This window comes from Lutra lutra, chromosome 3, assembly GCF_902655055.1.
Source record: "Lutra lutra chromosome 3, mLutLut1.2, whole genome shotgun sequence".
In the NCBI taxonomy this organism is placed as follows: Eukaryota; Metazoa; Chordata; class Mammalia; order Carnivora; family Mustelidae; genus Lutra; species Lutra lutra.
Genome location: NC_062280.1, coordinates 156,974,892 through 156,994,151, shown reverse-complemented (window position 1 = coordinate 156,994,151; position 19,260 = coordinate 156,974,892). Strand labels below are relative to the sequence as shown.

Sequence of the window (19,260 nt, the reverse complement as noted above, 5' to 3'; positions counted from 1 at the left end):
AAGGAGGGCACGTATTGCATGGAGCACTGGGTGTGGTGCATGGACAATGAATCTTGGAACACTGAGAAAATAAAAAAGAAAGAAAGGAAACCCAAAAAGGTGCAAAAAAAAAAATTCAAAAAATTTGGTCCATTGCTCTTGTGTTTATAAAGCATGAAACAATGAATTCAGAATGAGAAGGATAAGCTTTACATTTCTAAAAGTTAGCTTTTTGAACTTGAGGTATACAGTTTTACAAAACAAGGATGAGTTATATCCTTCATTGGACTAGTTTACCTTTTCTCCTGGTATCAATTTTGAACTCTCCTAAGGTTACTCCTTCTTCTTATCCATTTTCCATAGATTGTCAGCTGTTTATATTGTGACCTACACAGGAACATAAAGGAGAAGGAAACTTCAGAATATGTCAACGACCCACAGAGAACCCCATGATCTTCTGTAAAATTCACAGAGAACTACTCTACATTCTTGCTATTGACTTTGACCTAATAATGTGGACTGCTGTCTCTGGTGGCTTTATAGACCATCACTATGGATTGAGTGTTTTATAGGTTTTCAGAGTCACTGAGAAGATATTCAGTATTATAACGTCAGTTGGGGAGAGGAATTACATACTCCTCTACAGCAAAAAGAGTTATTATAAAGCTAGGGAAGCTTAGCTTGGTATTTCATGAACTCTGTAGTGGTAAGGTATTGTGGCCACAAAGAGATGATCCACACATACAAACACTCTACACAGTAGAGTCGGACTTAGCTTTGCTGTATGTACTGAAATGAGAAAGTCACAAAGTAAGTTAGGTAATATAGAGTTACATATTTGCTTACCTCAGAACAACATTCCACAAAGAGTTTTGTGTGGAATACTAGATCTAGGGGATGTTTAAAGAGGTTATTTGAAATGTTGTTCTCTGGTCAAGTACACTTTCAAGAAACAAGGATCAATAAAGCTAAACTGTTTCCTGTTTTTTGCTTTTTACTTCAGGACTGTCCAGACCCCTTGCTTTGTGGGCTATGACTCTCTGTAAGTGGGATATAAGAGGCTCCAGCTTTCAAACTTACTTAGTTCTGCCACCCTTTCTTCATAAAAATCTCTCAGAGCCAGTAAAATGTAAACATTTAGAATCATGGCACAGAACACTGGAAAGTATTTCTCTTTCTGTTTGGGTATTAATGAAGTATTCCAATATATTGACTGTAGAATTTTCCTTTTGTTTTGTGTTAAAGGTCTATTAACTGACTGAAAGGATAATTTGAAAGGAAAATAAAAGAAGGTTTAAATAACCATAAGGCAATGTATGACTGGTGTCTCCGAGAAGCATTCTGACTCACTTTGTTATTCATTGTTTTTCTTAAATGATTGTTATTTGGTACTGCAAATACATGCAAAAAATAAATGAATATATGAGTATATGAGTAGGCCATTTACAGACTGAATAGTGCTACTTCTTCAAGTACATGTAGGGCTAGATGATGTATATTTTGCATTGTAAGCTTTGCATCTAGCATAATGGAATAATTTTTTGTCATTTCAACAACATTTGATTTTCTTTGTAGGTATTTTCTTATTGAATTATAAACACTGCATTCTAAGGATTTTAATGAAACAAAAGCACATTAAAATCCTAATCCATGGTAATTCAATGCACATCACAATTACTTGACAATTGTTTCTATTATTGAAAAACCTGGGAGTCTATTCTTTACAAGCAGTCTTGTTCTAGCTTCTGCTGCAAACACTGGGCCCCCTGGAGCTGTAAGATAAAGGAAACACATCTGTGTTATTTCCAAATGAAAAGAATGTGGGGATCTCATATATAAACTCACCCAGTCCCAACAGAAACAAGAGAGAAAAATGAAAAACATAGCATTTATTTTAGAATGCACATAGTCTAACTACTCTAGAAACAATCTGGGCACCATAGAACATGGTAGATAATTTAATGTCTACTAAACATTATAAAACAGGTATTCATCAATGAGAGATTTCTATTCAATATTAAAGTTAATCTTGCAAGAGCACCAATGATTAAGATCAGTACCCCCCCAACACACGGAATTCTCAATTCTCAGTCTAAAATATGAAGATCCTGCACATCTGAACATCTTCAAGCACTATGTAATGTAAAAAAATTTTTTTAAGTAATATAAAAAAAGAAGAAAATAAAGATTAAATAGAAGGATATGATAGTAAAGCAAATGCACAGATCACTGGGAGACCTACTTTAAACAGGTAAATGTGATTTTCAAAAGCTAAGCAAAGCCCCAGTTCCATCTCCAATAATACCCTTTACTATTTTCTTTTCTGAGCATGCTATATGTATAACTAAGACAAAAGGTTATACTGTATCAACTTACTGAGGTAGAATATTGTAGATTATTTAAGAAATGCAAGCGTAAACGTCTCAGAAGTATAAATTCCTTATAACTTTCTTTTATGTTCTTGTATAATTAAAAAAACATAGAACACATAAAATAATTTGTGTATCACTACAAACATAAATACTTAATACTAGTGAAACTGTCAGAAATTTATTTAAAAGGAAAACTAATATCAAAATATGAAAAGGTATCATGGAGGCTTTTTCCTCACAGCTTTTCTCAGTCCAAAGAACTCAATATTGGACATGTTAAATGATTAAAGTGAATTGCAGTTAGAAAACGTTTATATTAAAATACACAATTAATTTAACTGCCAAGGGCAGAAATCTGCTGAATGCATTACACTCTATGAAGGTGATTCATTTGAAAAACCAACAATTACTAAGCTATTTAATTTTTCTCTTACTTGTTTCCGACTATTACTTAAAGGCAATTTATTTTACAAAATCAGTTTAAAGCCATTGTAACATATTTTTCTCAGTAACTATACATGGCCTTTCAGATTCTAGTTGGGTGAATTAGCAACCAATTTCTATTTTTTAATTTAATGAATATCATTGCTCGTCATTTAAAAAGTTGTAGTTCATAGTATGTTTTGTTTTTATTATTATTTAAATGCATTGAATCCCCATGAATTTTGCTTTAAAAATATTTTCATGAAGTTACTCAAGCATTAAATTTTGAGGTAATGATGTTTTCCTAATCACATGAAAATGTAACAAATGCTTGCATTATAATCAGAAATTGATGCATTTATTTTAAACTGCTAAGATTTTTTTTTTTTTTTAAAGATTTTATTTATTTGACAGAGAGAGATCACAAGCAGGCAGAGAGGCAGGCAGAGAGAGAGGAGGAAGCAGGCTCCCTGCTGAGCAGAGAGCCCGATGCGGGGCTCGATCCCAGGACCCTGAGATCATGACCTGAGCCGAAGGCAGCGGCTTAACCCACTGAGCCACCCAGGCGCCCCTAAACTGCTAAGATTTAATATTAAACAATAAAAATGATAATCTTCCCAAACCATCCCAAACACTGTGGTGAGTATTATGAGGATGAAAATAAAAACAGTCTATGATTAAAATAGATAATTTTTACTTATTTGAAACTCAGAATTTACTGAGAAAAGTAGGTAAAGAAACAATTGTGCCACAGTGCTTGATATCATGAAGAAGATGATGTTTTTAGAAAGGCAGCAGTTGAGGAGGGTTTTGAAGGATAAATAGGAGTTCACTAGGATATCAAAATGAAAAGACAGTTCATGTAGATGGAGCATGTAGCAAATCATGGCACTGGAAAACTACATGCCGTATTTGTGGAGCACAAAAAAATGTGAATGAAATGCACAAAGGAAGAGGTGAGATGGAGCTGAGGGGTATTTTTTATGCATGGTACTCAGGGTTTTGTAGGTCCTACCTCAGAAATTTATTTTGTGAGCAGCAGAAACAGCTTCATAGGTTTCAAATGACAGAAGAGGTAGTGGTGTAGACAGACGTGTTTTGTGTTTTTAACTGTTGTGACTTAAATAGTTCAGGCAAGTCAGGAAGAGAGTAAGGACAGACTCAAAGGACATTTTTTAGATAGATTTAAGAGGCTTGACTCGTGCTTGCCTCACGAATTGTGGTATTGAAGTTATCAAGAATATACGGGTATTGGAATGACTGGTAGAATATTGGTGTGATTGATCCAAAAAGAAATGAGGATGGGCAGGTCTGCCCGAAAAATCTGACAGCAGTACATAAACTCTCAAGTCTATCGGTTTCCTCTCATGTCTCACATGTAAGGTATAGATAACAATAATTCCAACTCTTATAGGGTCATTGTAAGAACTGAAAGCACAGATGCACATAAACTTCTGTAACCAGGCCAGACACTTATTCAGCAGCTACTATTACCATAGAGTTGTCAATAGTGTGTTAAATGCCAGGCAGTAGGCATTTGACTTTAAGACTGCTATTTGAACTACTAATGTTTTGTTTTAAGTCCTGTGAAAACATTATTCAAAGTGTTATTCAACCTGAGTAGTTTGGAAAAAGGACTTCCAATATTCCATTGAAGGTACCACCTTTGCACAGTTTTTAAGCTAAACCTAACAATGGATTCATTTACAAAATACTAACTTTATGCTTTATGATTAGCATCACCCACCTCCCACACTAAAATCTTGTTTTTATTAACTATGATTCTACTTCACTTCTTGAAGTAATGTCACCTCGATTAAGAACCATCTTAGTCATTGCTGGTTTCATCACCAATAAGGTGGCATCATGCATAATGTTTTCTCAATTTCTATTATAAGCTGCTGAATCATAGGAATTGTATTTCAACTTCAGGTTAATCATAATCATAGAATCCTAGTGCCTGATTTTACCTAATAATTTATTCTTGTATTTCCTTTCTTTAGTATACACATGACTCAAATTGAAGTCTATCTCTCTACCTCTCTGCAATCATTTAGAAATAAGAGCAGGGGCTATACTATTTCTTCTGTAAATTTCAGTTGAAGGAAAGCCATGCATCCATAGTGATCCACAAAGAGAAAAATCAGAGAAAGAAATAAGGTGGGCGGGGGGGACTGAGTAAGTTATTCTGTGGCATTTTATAAACGTAGAAAAAATGAAATACTTATAAAAGCACCATTTTACAACCTCCATTATAATATTTGATTTAGACGAAGATCATTAATGGATGAGAAAACCACTGATTAAAAGGTTATTGACTCTCAAAGTGTCATCCAAGAGATTCATTTTTAATTAAAAGAAGAAAATTACCTTTAAAAATGGAGAAATGTGGCAGACATAATTTCAACAAAGGGTCCATGTTAGCATCACTAATAATAAGAAAAACTAATCATATGTGCTTCCTGAGGTGAGTGATATAGTGTGATACACAACACATTAACAATGAAGTATTCCTTGGATAAATACCAGATCATTCTGAACACCCAAGACATCGATCTGAGGATTGACAGAACAAGCTGTGTGACTGGAGAAAGAGAAGAGGCCACATCATAGAAGGTAGGAGGTGTAGAGATGTGATTTTGAGGAGAAAAATATCATGAATGCTGCTGAGGAAAGGGAGTCCTGAGAGTCCTGAGAGACAGGAGGGAAAAAGGGAGGAATGGAGGGTGGGAAAAAGAACAGTGTATAGGGACTCTCACAAGGGGAAACTCTTCCAAGTCACTGACTGGGAAAATGAGAGGGGCTGATTATCTTGAGTGTCTACAACCAGCAGAGCTCAAAGATTAGAGTTTTAGAGTTCCCCACTATGGCTGGTGTGGAGCCCAGTGAGCACTGCAGTGCTCCTATGGAGAAGGAGGGCAGAAGCCTAGGAATAGGTGGCACTATCTGAGGATGCCTGGGATAAACTGGGAGAGATGTTTCCCTCTCTTTGGAGCACATCTGGGAGAAGTGTGCTGAGGGGACAAAAGAACTGACAGGTGCCATGGTGCTTCCCCACCTGTTAAGCATAGGGGCAAAGAAAACTGCTGAGAATGGCTAACCTGGACTCGGGCTTTTTGGTGTGCTTTCCTCGAAACTCTAAGCTCCTGCACGTTGGTGTGACTGTTCTTCTGGGACAAACTGGCACCAGCCCCCACAAGCTGAGACCCTCCTCCAGACAAAGTCTGGTCCCTAAAGTTTGGAGTTTTGGAACCTAGGTGGCATGCCTGAGATAAAACACAGGTACATTGCACTCCACTTCCAGGTGGGCAGACAGACCAGACACAGATAGGGTAAAGGCAGGGATCTGAGGGATGCCTGGGACACAGGAGGGAAGATTGTTCACTCTTCTCTGAGGGCTTCCCAAACAATGGTGAGTGCAAACTCCCCTCACCAGGCACAAGGGAGACAGCTGGCACTAATTTTTTTTTCTCCCCTGCCCATCAGCACAGACTGACTTCAATGAGCAGCACGGCACCCACAGTGGAAGCAAGAGCTGCTTACACCAAGTCCCATCTCCCCCTGCACTGTAAAGGTGCCTCCTTACTAGGGCAATTGTACCTAAGAACAACAGCAGGAGGCCCTTCCCCCAGAAGACCAGCACAAACTCTCCTGCATGCACCAAGTCTACTGACCAGAGAGTGCTACAAAGCTTCAGCTCTAGTGGACATAGAAGCAGTCCTCTTTTAACAAGCAGACCAGCACATACCTAGTTAAAATTCACCACACTCTGGACAAAGTCCAAATAATTCCCACTCTAAGCAAGGAGAAACCCTGCAGAGAACTGACCAGGGGGAAAGAGCAACCAAACACAACAGCAAAGGGCACACAGCACACACCAGAGATATTTTCTAATGTGCCATACCCTGGATGGTACGTGACCTCTTCTTCATAAAGACCATACTCTCAGGAGCATGAAACATAACAGGCTTTCCTAACAGAAGAAGACAGAGACCTAGATAAAATGCCAAGGAAGAATTCATTTCAAAAGAAAGAACAAGGGACGCCTGGGTGGCTCAGTTGGTTAAGCAGCTGCCTTCGGCTCAGGTCATGATCCCAGCGTCCTGGGATCGAGTCCCACATCGGGCTCCTTGCTTGGCAGCGAGCCTGCTTCTCCCTCTGCCTCTGCCTGCCACTCTGTCTGCCTGTGCTCACTCTCGCTTCTCTCTCTATGACAAATAAATAAATAAAATCTTTAAAAAAAAAAAAAAAAGAAAGAACAAGAAAAGGTCATGGCAAGGGGTTGAATCAAAACAGATGTAAGTAATATGCCTGATCTAGAATTTAAAACAACAATCATAGAAATACTAGCTGGACTTGAGAAAAGCACAGAAGACCCCACAGAGTCCACCTTATCATTACTGTAGAAATAAAAGACCTAAAAATGACTCAGACCAAAACAAAAAGCACTATAACTAAGAGGCAAAATTGACTGGATGTAATGATTACAAGGATGGAAGAAGCAGATGGAGGAAGGAATAAATGATATAGAATATAAAATTATGGAAAATAATGAAGCTGAAAAGAAGAAAGAAAAATACTGGATCACGAATGTATATTTAGGGAACTCAGCAACTCCATAAAGTATAACGTTCATATCACAGCAGTCCCAGATGAAGAGAGTGAAAAGGGGACAGAAGTTTATTTGAGGAAATTATAGTTAAAAACTTCCCTAATCTGGGGAAGGAAACAGACATCCAAATCCAGGAGGCACCGAGAACTCCCATCAAAATCAACAAAAGCAGGCTAAGACCAAGACATATGGTAGTAAAATTTGCAAAATACAGAGATAAGACAGAAATCCTAAAAGCAGCAAGGGGAAAGAAACTTTCCCTAACTTACAAGAGAAGACAAATAGGTTAGCAGCAGACTTCTCCACAGAAACTTGGCAGACCAGAAAAGAGTGGCATGATATATTCAACGTGCTGAGTGCTGAATGGGAAAGATATGTACCAAGAATACTCTATTCAGCAATGCTGTCATTCAGAATGGAAGCAGAGATAAAGAGCTTCCCAGACAAACAAAAACTAAAGGAGTTCTTGACCACTAAAAGAGCCCTGCAAGAAATATTAAAGGGGACTCTGAGTGGATAGAAAGACCAAAGCAAGAAAGACTAGAAAGTAGAGAAAATCTCCAGTAACAATGACTTAACAGGTAATATAATTGTCCCAAACTCGTATCTATCAATAGTCACTCTGAATGTAAATGAACTAAATGCTCCAATCAAAAGACATAGAGTATCAGATTGGATTAAAAAAACAAGGCCCTTCCAGGGCACCGGGGTGGCTCAGTTGGTTCAGTATCTGCCTTTGGCTCAGGTCACAATCCTGGGGTCCTGGGATCAAGCCCCACATCGGGTTCCCTGCTCAGCGGGAACCTGCTTCTCCCTCTCTCCCCTGTTCATGTTCTCTTCTTACTCGCTCTCTCTCTCAAATAAATAAAATCTTTTTTAAAAAAGATATATATATATGTATATATATATATATAAAGGCCCTTCCATATGCTGCCTATAAGGCACTCATTTTAGACCTAAAAAACACCTGCCAAATGAAAGTGAGGGGATAGAGAACCATTTGTCATGGTAATGAATGTCAACAGAAAGCCTGAGCCATACTTAAATCAGACAAACTAGATTCTAAACCAAAGACTATAGCAAGAGATAAAGAAGGGCAGTATATCATAATAAAGGGGTCCACCCAACAAAAAGATCTAACACTTGTAAATATTTATGTCCCCATCTTGGGAGCACCAAATACATAAAACAATTAATAACAAACATAAAGGAATTTATTGATAATTATACAATAATAGTAGGGGATTTTAACATCCCACTTATAGCAATGGGCAAATTGTCTAAACAGAAAGTAAACAAGGAAACAATGGCTTTTAATAATTCACTGGACCGGATGGATTTAACAGATATATTCAGAACATTTCATCCTAAAGTAGCAGAAAATACACTCTTTTTGAGTTCACATAGGACTTTCTCCAGAATTGATCACATACTTGGTCATAACTCAGGTCTCAACAAATACAAAAAGACTGAGATCATACCATGCATATTTTTGGGCCACAACTCTATGAAACTGGAAGTCAAGCACAAGAAAAAATTTGGAAAGATCACAAGTACATGGATGTTAAAGAACATCCTGCTAAAGAATCAAGAAATCAAAATACATGGAAATAAATGAAAATGAAAATATGACGGTCCAAAACTTTTGGGATGCAGCAAAAGTAGTCCAAAGAGGGAAGTACATAGCAATACAAGCCTACCTCAAGAACCAAGAAAAATCTCAAATACAAAACCTATCCTTACACTTAAAGGAGCTGAAAAAGAACAACAAATGAAACCTAAAGCCTGCAGAAAAAGGGAAATAATTAAGATTTGAGCAGAAATAAATCATATAGAAAAAAGCAAAAACAGATCAATGAAACTAGAATCCTGTTTTTTGAAAGAATTAAAAGAATTGATAAACTCCTAGCCAGACTTATTAAAAAGAAAAAGAGAAAGGACTCAAATAAAATCAGGAATAAGAGAGGAGAGATCATAACAAACATCACAGAAATGCAAACAATTATAAGAGAATATTATGAAAATTATATGCCAATAAATTAGGAAATCTGGAAGAAATAGATAAATTCATAGAAGCATATAAATGACCAAAACTTAAACAGGAAGAAATAGAAAATTTGAAGCGACTGATAACCAGCAAAGAAATTGAATCAGTAATTAAAAATCTTCTGACAAATGAAACATCCAGGGGCAGACAGTTTCCCAGGGGAATTCTACCAAACACTTAAAAAAGAGTTAATACCTATTCTTCTCGAATTGTTACAAAAAATAAAAATGAAAGGAAAACTTCCAAGCTCTTTCTACAAGGCCGGGATTATCTTAATCCCATAACTAGGCAAAGATCCCACTAACAGGGAGAATTACAGGCCAATATCCTTGATGAACATGGATGCAGAAATTCTCAACAAGATACTGGCACTCAAATCCAACAGTACATTGTAAAAATTATTCACCACGATCAAGTGGGATTTATTCCTCAGCTGTTGGGGTGCTTCAATATTTGCAAGTCAATGTGATACATATTAATTAAAGAAAGAGTAAGACCCATATGATCCCCTCAATAGATACAGAAAAAGCATTTGACAAAATACAGCATCCATTCTTGATAAAAATCCTCAACAAAACAGGGATAGAGGGAACATACCTCAAACATCATAAAAGTCATATAGGAAAGACCCATAACTAATGTCATCCTCTATGGGGAAACACTGAAGAGCTTTTCCTCTGTGGTCAAGAACAAAACAGGGATGTCCACTCTCACCACTGTTATTTAACATAGTACTGGAAGTTCTAGCCTCAGCAATCACAACAAAAAGAAACAAAAGGCATCCAAATTGGGAAAGAAGTCAAGTTTTCATTACTTGTAGATGACATGATAATCTACATAGAAGACTCAAAAGGCTCCCCCACAAATTGCTAGAACTGATACGCAAATTAGATAAAGTCGCAGGATACAAAATCAATGTACAGCAATCTGTTACACTTCTATAAACCAATAATGAAGCAGCAAAAAGAGAAATCAAGGGGTCAGTACCATTTATAATTGCAAAAAAAAAACCATAAGATACCTAAGAATAATGGTAACCAAAGAGGTAAAAATTCTGTATTCTGAAAATTATAAAACACTGATGAAAGAAAGTGAAGATGACACACAGAAATGGAAAAACCTTCCATGCTCATGGATTGGAAGAAAAAAATATTGTTAAAATGCCTCTGCTACCCAAAGGAATCTACACATTTAATCAAATCCCTATCAAAATACAACCAGCACTTTTCACAGAGCTAGAAGAAATGATCCTAACCACAAAAGACCCTGAATAGCCAAAGTAATCTTGAAAAAGAAAAGCAGTGCCAGAGGCATCACAATTCTTGACTTCAAGGTACGTTACAAAGCTGTAATGATTGAGACAGTATGACTCTGACACACACAAAAAAAAGATCCAGAAATCAATGCAACAGAATAGAGAACCCAGAAATGGACCCTTAACTGTATAGTCAACTCATCTTTGACAAAGCAGGAAAGAATATCTAATGGAAAAAAGTCTCTTCAACAGATTGTGCTGGGAAAGTTAGCAACATGCAAAAGAATGAAACTGAACCACTTTCTTAGACCATACAAAAAAATAAATTCAAAATGGATGAAAAACCTCAATGTGAGATAGGAACCCATCAAAATCCTAGAGGAGAACATAGGCAGTAACCTCTTTGACATCAGCTGTAGCAGCTTCTTACTAGATATGTCTCCTGAGGCAAGGGAAATAAAAGCAAAAATGAACTACTGGGACTTCATCAAAATAAAAAGCTTCTGTGCAGAGAAGGAAATAATAACAAAACTACAAAGCAACCTACAGAATCAGAAAAGATATCTGCAAATGACATATCTAATAAAGAGTTAGTATCCAAAATATATAAAGGACTTATCAAACTCAACACCCAAACAAGAATTGGACAGAATACATGAATAGACATTTTTTCCAAAGCAGACATCCAGATGGCCAACAGACACATGAAAAGATGCTCAGCATCATTCATCATCAGGGAAATGCAAATCAATACTATAATGAGATACCACCTCACACCTGTCAGAATGGCTAAAATTAACAACACGTGAAACAACAGGTGTTGACATGCATGTGGAAAAAGGGGAACCCTCTTACACTGTTGGTGGGAATGTAAATTGGTGCAGCTACTCTGGAAAATAGTAGGGAGTTCCTCAATAACTTAAAAATAGAACTACCTTAGGATCTAGTAATTTCACTAGAGATAAAATATCATATGTCTCACTCATATGTGGAATTTATTAAACAAAACAGATGAACGTAGTGGGGAAAAAGAGAGGCAAAACATTAAAGAGACTCAACTATAGAGAACAAACTTATGGTTACTGGAGGGGAGGTGAGTGGGAGGCTAGGTTAAATGGGTAATGGGTATTAAGGAGGGCACTTTTGATGAGCACTGGTTATTGTACGTAAGTGATGAATCACTAAATTCTATGCCTGAAACTAATATTACACGGTATGCTAACTGGAATTTAAATAAAAACTTGAAAAAATGGATTAATATAAATATAAAACCTGAAACCATAAAATTCCTAGAAGAAAACATAAACAGTAAGCTCCTTAACAATATTTGTCTTAGCAATATTTGTTTGAATCAGTCTACTCAGGAAAGGGCAACAAAAGCTAAAATAAACTAATGGGGTTAGATCACACTATGAAGCTATTGCAGAGGCAAAGAAGATAATCAACAAAACAAAAAGGCAACCTACTGAGTGGGAGAAGATATTATACAATTATACATCTGATGAGGGGTTAATATCCAAACTATGTAAAGAATTTATGGGGCGCCTGGGTGGCTCAGTGGGTTAAAGCCTCTGCCTTCAGCTCAGGTCATGATCTCAGGGTTCTGGGATCGAGCCCTGCATCGGGCTCTCTGCTCAGCAGGGAGCCTGCTTCCCCATCTCTCTCTGCCTGTCTCTCTGCCTACTTGTGATTTCTGTCTGTCAAATAAATAAATAAAATCTTTAAAAAAAAAAGAATTTATACAACTTCATATAAAAAAAAAAACCTGGATTTAAAAATGAGCAAAGGACCAGAATAAATGTTTTTCCAAAGAAGATACTGAGATCGCCGACAGAACACAAAAAGATGCTAATGATTAAGGAAATGCAATTCAAAACCACAGAGATATCATCAAAATGACTATTATCTGAAACAAAACAGAAAAAAAACAAATGTTGGTGAAGATGTGACAAAATGGGAACCCCCCTATTGGGAGTGTAAATCAGTGCAGCCACTATGGAAAATAGTATGGAGTTTCCTCAAAAAATTAAGAATAGGACTACTATATAATGCAACAATCCCACATCTGGGTATTTATCCAAAGAAAATGAAAACACCAATTTGAAGAGATATATGTACTCCTATGTTCATTGCAGCATTATTTATAATAGCCAACATACGGGAGCAACCTAAGGGTCCACTGACGGAAGAATGGATAAGGAAGATGTGGTATACATTTACAATGGAAAACTACTCAGTTATAAAAAAGAATGAAATTTTGCCATTTGCAACAACATGGATGGACCTGGAGAGTATTATCCTGAATGAAATAAGTCAGAAGAACAGAAATGCCATTATGATTTCACTTGTGCCGTGTGATTCATTTATATGTGGGATCTAAAAAAAATATTTATTTAAAAAAGAAAACCACATGAACAGAATATAAACAGGCCATAGATAAAGGAAATTATTGGTTACCAGAATAGGAAAGGGTTGCAGGGACAGGCAAAATAGGTGAAGAGGATTAAGAGATACAAACTTTCAGTAATATAATAAGTCATGCAGATACAATGCACAACATAGGGAATATAGTCAATAATATTGTAACAACTTTGTATGTTGGCAGATGGTAACTGGACCTATCATGGGGATCATGTTGTAATTTTTAAAAATACAGAATCACTATGAGTAACTCCTAAAACTAATGGGATATTGTATGTCAATTATACTTCAATAATAAGAGGAATGTGAATTTAAAATTTATTCTGAACGTTTTTATTCTAGTCAAAGATTTGAGATGAAAATTTAATAGTGTGAAAAGAAATAGTACCAAGACATTTTCTTGCAGTTATCAGATCTGCATGTAGCCCATGCTAAGTGTACTGAAGTCTGTTCTATTCTAGGTCTGTATTGTAATATTTGTATGTTATATAGTATATTATAGTTATAATAGGTATAATATAGTTACAATAGGGCCAAAGTTCAAAACTACAATTCATGGTCACTTGAGATTTATATGAATAAATCCAATGTTAGGAATTATAATACATGTTCTCCTTTGTAAAAATACATTGAAAATACTATCTTACCTCAGAATCATGGGAAAAAATATTCTGAGGCCCTTCGCTTATTCCCAAAAGAGGTACTTTGTACAAGTGTCCTAAGTTGGGCTTTTCTACAAACCTTTTCATCTCAGGAGAGACGTTTACACAGAAGAAAAAGAAAGTGAAGAGCCACATCAGCTTTATTCACTTTGCATTCACCATAATGGCACTGCTGCCTTTCGTACGGATGCGACAACAGGAAAGCTTCCCTCTTCCCAACTGTCTTTACTTACTTATTTCCATGCCTCCTGAAATGCCACCATTAAAGATGCATTATTCAGAAAAGTAAGTGCTTTATTTTAAAACAAAATCCTTTTGGTGTGCAACAATATACCAAATTATTTATTCTTTTCCTTCCAGAGCATTTATTTTATTTCAAGGATATGATTCCAGTTCTCCAGGCAAATAATTGTAATTAGTCATTTATTCACACTTTTCTAAGAGGTATTGGATTTTAAAATTATGGGGAGAAATTTTTGTTGTTGTTGTTGTTGTTGTTACTGTTTTGTTCTGTTTTGTATCTTTGAGGAGGGATAGCTGAGGACTCCGAATCTCTGAAGCATTTGAACAAATATCTATATTGGTGTAGGATCCCTACAGTGAATGGAATGTGAAATGACAGAGAAATGCCCACCAATTGTTACCTAAAGCCTCAATTTCAAATCCCAATATAGTACCCATGTGACAGTATGGTGGCCTTGACCTGCAGGACATTGTAATCCTATCTGTCTGGACCTATAGTATTAATTTTTATTCTGAATATCTTTTCCTCAGAAACTCCCTCTTTCTACCAACTCCTGTATCTGACCAAGATAAAATATGACAAAGTCTACCTCCCAAATAGCTGAAACATGGGGAGTTGTTATCATGCACATTGACAATACCCTTACCCAAGCATCACACGCTCTCATTGAAACATTCGACAACTTCCCACCTGTCCTACTGCTTCTCTTTTGTCTCCAACTGATCCATTTGCATTGACTTCTCCTATTAGCTTCTTATTTTAACCGTGCTCAACTCTAGTCTCTACAAATGCAGCTTCCATGTTGAGTTATTCCTCTTTTACCTTTTACCCAACTCTCATCATGGATGTTAGTGTCTTGGAAAACTTTCACTAAAAGGCTCTTCCCGTGTATTTTATGTTAGGTAATGCTGCTATCACTTACTGAAGTGTTTTTCAGCACAGCAGCCTACCAGTACTCAAACTGTTAGTCCTTACACTTCTGTGTAACGGGTGAGCTCTGTAAACTCACATCTATCTTGCTCAAATGTGCACCATCAGTGCCTGGGGGCGGGGGCTGGCAAATATTCTTAACTGTAGGGGGGGAAATGTTGATGCATAGTGAAGAATGTACGGAAAATTAAAAGGAAAGAGAACTAATGGACAGAAACAGAAAATGCCCTATTGTTGGAGTTTTAACACTACCCCCACCCCACTAGAAATTCCACCCCTATAATATGGCCCTGTTGTAACCTTGGTTTTGACTCATGCCAGGATTCCTCCTTTGCGGTACCTGAACCAATTTTAAAGGAGCACCTGAACCAATTTTTTAAAAGTTAGATTTCAGGGCGCCTGGGTGGCTCAGTGGGTTAAGCCGCTGCCTTCGGCTCAGGTCATGATCTCGGGGTCCTGGGATCGAGTCCCACATCGGGCTCTCTGCCAGCAAGAAGCCTGCTTCCCTCTCTCTCTCTCTCTCTGCCTTCCTCTCCGTCTACTTGTGATCTCTCTCTGTCAAAAAAAAAAAAAAAAAAAAGAAAAGAAAAAGTTAGATTTCACATGAAATTTAATTAGTATATTTAGTGATAAAGAAGAGGGTCTCTGTGGTCAAACTGTTAAATTCATTACCAACAAAAAGATTTAAGGCAGATTATTAAACCTCTGTGCAACACAGTTTACTCTTTTATAACATAGAGATAAGTTTCTAATACATAAAATAATTCTGAAGATTAAGTGAGAATATATATAAAATACTTAGAATACTGCTAGCCAAAAACTTACAAATTTGTCAACTATAAGCATCTACATGGTGTACTAAATTATGCAGAACCTGAGAGGTTAAACTGCATTTTAAGCAAAAGTAATAAAGAATAAACATGACATATATGAAATTTCAGACATAAATTAAATTTATGTAACATATAAAATAAATGCTCATGAATCAATCATGCAATTTATAAGCCTGAACATTACCAATAACTTTTAAGAACTGACAACATAATTCCCTGTCCCTGTGTTATATAAAACTAGGGCATAGAGTTATAATTTTTTGTCTCTTTTAATGTAAAACAGCCTACTGCCCATACTGTTTATCCTTTTTTTCTTCTGTTTTTAGTTTTCTATGTGGCAAAAGCTCTTGAAAATTTTAAGCCCATCATAGCCACAGCAATCTTGAGAAAGGAAAACAACGCTGGAGGCATCACAGTTCTGGACTTCAAGCTACATTTCAAAGCTATAGTGAACAAGAGGGTATGGTACTGGCACCAAAACAGATACATAGATCAATGGAACAGACTCGAAAAAACAGAAATGAATCCACAACTGTATGGTTAACACATCTTCTACAAAGCAGAAAAACGACAGTCTCTTCAACAAAAGGTGTTGGGAAGACTGCATAGCCATTTGCAAAAGAATGAAACGGTACCACTCTCTTTCACCATACCTCAAAATAAACTCAAAATGGATTAAAGACCTATTTTGAAGGGACAGCCCCAACAAATGATGTTGGGAAGACTGGACAGCCCCAAGCAAAAGAATGAAACTGGACCACAGTCTTATACCATATGCAAAAATAAACTCAAAATGGGTTAAACACTTATTTTGAATGGGCAGAATGAATCTCACTTTGAGTTTATTTTTGGGTATGATATAAGAATGGTCCAGTGTCATTCCCTTGCAGGGGGCTGCCCAGTCTTCTCTATACCATTTGTTGAAGAGACTTTTCCCCATTGTATATTCTCGCCTCCTTTGTTGCAGATTAATTGACCATATCTGTGTGGGTTTATTTCTGGGCTCTTTGTTTTATTCACTGATCTATGTGTCTTTTTATGCTAACCTCACCTTCTTAAAAGAAGGAAAAAGACAAATTTCTCAGTTTTCAATAAAGATGTTTTAAGCTTTCCTCTACATCTTTTTACTTCAATAACTAGTATGGCACTTTTTATCACTGTTTAAAAAGCTCAATACATAAAATGAAAATATTATCCCAACAGAAAACATTTTTTTTTTTGCAGTTTTTGGTGTTTGTTCTGTTTTGTTTTGTTTTTAATCCTGAAATCCCCGAGGTTACATAGCCAAACCCACTGTTTCATTTTCTGCGGCTATAATGACAGAGTAAAAAACTACAATCCACTCTTAACAGCAAATTTTAAAAATGCATCAAAGCTCCAAAGGGAAAAGTACACTGAGAATTATAAGTTCTATTAGGCGGTGGCCCACTTGTAGGGCAGCGTTTCTGTGCACGCTTACATCATGTTATTCCTCACGAGACATCATGGATTGCTTTAGAGTCAGCAGTGATTCACCCACTAAAACAAGCACCAGGGAAGCATTAATGTTACTTTTTAGAGCCGTCTTCCCAGATTTTTAAATTCGACCTTCAAAAGTAGCATGTACTCTCACCACTCTGAGGTCTCAAATACAAAAACATATATAGTGTTTGAAATATTTTATTAACTTCATAAGGCTCAAATGTCATAAATTTCCCTGTCAGAAATATACCGGATGATTTTACATTTAGATAAATAGTAAATAGTTTGTATGTTTGACAATTTGTTCATTTGGGGTTTTTATATTTTTTGGTGTCTCTCTCTCTCTCTCTCTCTCATTCTGTTCCCTTGAGCTGAGTGTTCCACATTAGTGAGACTGAGTCTCCACAAGGGATGTAAAGCATGGCATTTGAAAAAGGCTGTCTTTTGGGTCCCGCATCTGCTGACTGCATGATGAAAAGTTAATAGGCCAAATACACTTGCTATTTACCGGTGTATGAGCCTTACTAGTGAATTCTTTTCACAGCTGTCACTTTGTGCCCCAAGATACACCCATTGTCACAAGCAACCTGTTTGTTAAGGAAGTTTAACCTCTTCAGAGTCAGAGCTTGAAATTTCAATCAGTAGAGAGCAAGATTTATAAATGACAAGGACTGAACAATGACACTGGTGGAGATATTTCTCTAAGGCAGGGACAGAAACAACAACAGCAACATAGAACCGCTGTATGAGGATCCTGGAGCAGTCTAGTGGACTGACTGACCTGTCACCACTCATGTAATTCTCCCGCAGATCGACCCTGTTGGTGTACACCAATGTTATCAAACTTGTCTAATCGTGAGGATCACCTGCACAGCTTGTGGTTACAAATACCGATTCTTGGGGGTCCCTGGAGAATCGAATTCAGCACATATGAAGCAGAATTCAAGAAATTCAATTATTAACAAGTACCCCAGGTGATTTTATTGATTCAGCAAGTGTTGAGTAGTACTGATTAGTCAATGCATGCCATCGGCAACCCTCTTCTTTCTACCTGTAGTTTATGTCAGCACACCATGAAAGTTAGGTTTCTGACAGGCCTTAGAAAGGATTCTTCTCCCTGCAGAAACCACATCACTGACATGCTCCACAAATGCTTGTATGTAAGTGTTCCTACTCAAATACATTCTATACAGTGCAAATTCTGTGAGCTGTTGCTATAATCTAAATTCTCACGTGCTCATTCCTTCCTTTCACAGAAAACACTACTTCTGGAGAGGTTTTTCTTTGTTTGTTTGTTTTTGTTTTTGTTTAGGACTGTGCGCTCTGTTTAATTATTCACTGTGTAGTAGCCAGACAAATACCTGTGGTTCTTGGAAGTAAATGCACTATATTTTTCCGGGGTAGTTCTTCTCTTAAGTGAAAATGCATGGGTTCAATCTTTGTTCTTGTGTCTTCTCCAACTCAGCCTACGGTTTCCAGCTGCACGGAAAGGGAAAGGAGAAGGAGCTATGACTCTCCAAGGATATTTTAGAATTATGATTCCCTTAAAAGAACTAGGGATTCATCCCCAACAAAGCTGGAGATACGTTCTTACTCTTTCTGTGTACACAGCAAGAGGAATGGGACACACCAAGCACACTGCCAGGCTATTCCACGGCCCTATTATGTTGAGTAACAGAACTTCTCTCTTCCAGGCTCACCATATCTATGGATTTGTACCAGATCTTAAATTCCTGAGTAGGCTTCTTCATGTGTTTTAATTTTTTGACCTTGTTCAATGGTCAACATTTCAATCATATTAAGAACCCAGAAGGGGAGATAGTGTAACACCAGACATTTGTTTGTTTCTACCTTTTTGAATAGGAAAGCTTTTGAAGATGTGTATTTAAAAAAAAAATTTATTTTGTTTCTGTGTTCAAAGTTCTAACTTAGAGTAATTGTTCAAGCAAATACCACTGAGTTTTAATCCTCTGAGAACAAAGGGAGATTATTTTTTCCTTTCACACAGAGATAAAAAGGAC

General features: G+C 36.8%; 1 long non-coding RNA gene across 2 annotated transcripts; it reads right to left on the bottom strand.

The window, feature by feature from the left end:
- Positions 1-276: 276 nt before the first annotated feature.
- On the bottom strand, positions 277-18,718 carry LOC125094680 (uncharacterized). Of its 2 annotated transcripts, none has more exons than XR_007125653.1 (3): positions 18,601-18,718; positions 1,686-1,751; positions 277-366 (listed from the first exon to the last, which is right to left on the bottom strand). It is a non-coding gene; the product is annotated as an uncharacterized LOC125094680 (long non-coding RNA). The 2 variants fall into 2 exon arrangements; XR_007125652.1 differs by having other exon boundaries at positions 285-366; positions 1,658-1,751.
- Positions 18,719-19,260: the final 542 nt, after the last annotated feature.